Source organism: Arachis duranensis, chromosome 2, assembly GCF_000817695.3.
Source record: "Arachis duranensis cultivar V14167 chromosome 2, aradu.V14167.gnm2.J7QH, whole genome shotgun sequence".
NCBI lineage: Eukaryota > Viridiplantae > Streptophyta > Magnoliopsida > Fabales > Fabaceae > Arachis > Arachis duranensis.
In genome coordinates, this window is record NC_029773.3 from 19,693,096 (window position 1) to 19,695,559 (window position 2,464).

Consider the following 2,464-nt stretch of genomic DNA (forward strand, 5'->3'; position numbering starts at 1 on the left):
TTGGAGTTGAACTCCAAGTTATAACGTGTTTTGGGCGTTCAACTCCGGATCATGACGTGTTTCTGGCGTTTAACTCCAGACAGCAGCATGTACTTGGCGTTCAACGCTAAGGTACGTCCTCAATTTCCGAGTAAAGTATGGACTATTATATATTGCTGGAAAGCTCTGGATGTCTACTTTCCAACGCCGTTGAGAGCGCGCCATTTGGAGTTCTGTAGCTCCAGAAAATCCATTTCGAGTGTAGGGAGGTCAGATTCCAACAGCATCAACAGTCCTTTTGTCAGCCTTTTTCAGAGTTTTGCTCAAGTCCCTCAATTTCAGCCAGAAATTACCTGAAATCATAGAAAAACACAAACTCATAGTAAAGTCCAGAAATGTGAATTTAACATAAAAACTAAAGAAAACATCCCTAAAAGTAGCTTGAACTTACTAAAAACTACCTAAAAATAATGCCAAAAAGCGTATAAATTATCTGCTCATCACTTGTCATCACAACACCAAATTTAAACCTTGCTTGTCCCCAAGAAAGCATCAAACATAAGAGAAAATGAAATGAAACAGAGTAGTATGCTTATCTTTATTTAGCTGATAGTTGAACTTGGTTCATGGGGTTTTATGCAGACAATGGTAGCTCATTTATTGCTTGCTGCTATATAGAAAATGTTTTCCCCAAAGGTTCACTAAGGTTGCTGCTACAATGATTTGCATTTGCTTGATCCCTTGCTAGCTTTTCTTTTCTTATTTTGCTTAGAGAGCTTATTACTCATTGAAGGCTTGGTGGCAAATGTTGTAGCAGCCTTTGGCTTAGTTTTGCTCAACATTTCTTCACCATAGACACATGGCTCACATTTTCTTCCTGGGAGCGTTGATGCCCAACATCTCTTTGGATTACTAAGTGTTTTGTAGCTAGGTTGCTCTTGATAGTGGACTTTCAGTTGGCAATCCTAAATCAGTTGATCTAAGTGGCCAAGTTTCAAAATACTCCTCAGAACTTACTTGTCCAAGCATATCCTAGTACACAAATGTAACACCCTAACTACCAAAGCTCACGCTTCCGGCTGCGCAACTCTGATAGCTCGGACATTACGACGAAACTTATACTATTTAATACTAAAATATGAGCCTGTTTAAAACTTTAAACCACAATACCGCTCCCAAAAATACTTTTACTATACAACGTACATCCATAGATACCATACAACTTACAAAAACTCATAAAGAGTACATCCGTATATATACATATATATATAAATAATATTACAAGCATTAACCAATACAATTCCTATCCCTCTTACAGAATATATCAAGATAAAGGCGAGGGTATAATAAATAATAACTAAGGCAATACAGAGCATCACAACAATAACTAAATAAACTCTTCGTGACTTCAGCGCCCATATCTTGAAAGGAGAAAAATATAGGAGGGTGAGAACATCATCCTCGAAAGGGTTCTCAGTAGGGGGTTTTTTGGGAATTACTGTAATAGGATACATGAAGATAAACCGTACCAGTGATTAATAACCGACTTATGCCTCTTTTCAAAAACAACAGTTTACGATAAAAGTAAAGTCGAAAATCTTTTCTAAAAGAGGAACCGTTCAATTCTCAAAAACATCAAAAGCCTTTTCAAAAAGGTTTATCTATACTGAACCAAAACAACCTTTCTTATCTTTCCAAACCAAAAACACACAAAACCGAAACCAACCATCGGTCCATCTCATTTCAACTATGGCCCTAGGCCCAAACAAATCCAACCAACAACCAATCACCACAGTCCAACAGAATCTCAGTCGCAAACACAAGTAGGAAGATTCAGGCACAAACAAACAGTTACAGCAAGTAGAACAATTAGCAGGTAATCTCAAGTAATCACATAGGCAAACCAAGTACAATATGCACACCCAAACAATGTCACATAGATGCATATGATGCATGCCTGTCCCTAGTGGCTGATGACATCATCTGTCGGTTATATAGCCAACCCGACACGTCCTGGTAGCTAACCATGGACAGAAACACCCCTCGCGGAGCAAGTAGGTTTAAGCTACAACCCCATTGCTACTACCCGCTCAACCCAGAGCCAGTGGAATAACCACTACTGCGGCTACTACCTAAATAACCACTACTGCGGTTACTACCCAGGCGGGTGTTTAACAGCTCAACCTGGAGCGAGTGGAATCACCACTACTGCCGCTACTACCCAGGCGTCACAGTCTCTGACCTGGAGCAAGTGGGACGAACCACAACCCTTGCTACTACCCAGGTATCTCAAGTATTCAAAATCACCCATCCAACAATGGGATTTTATAACAAAAGTTTTTCGGCAAAGTCCCAAGTCTTTAGTGAAGGTCAACTTATATCAATTCCTTAAAATTCATTGAAACTCTTAAAATCATGGATTCTTGGTTCAAGTAAATAAAACTGAATTTATTATGAAACCGATCCATACAAAATCACAAGTTCT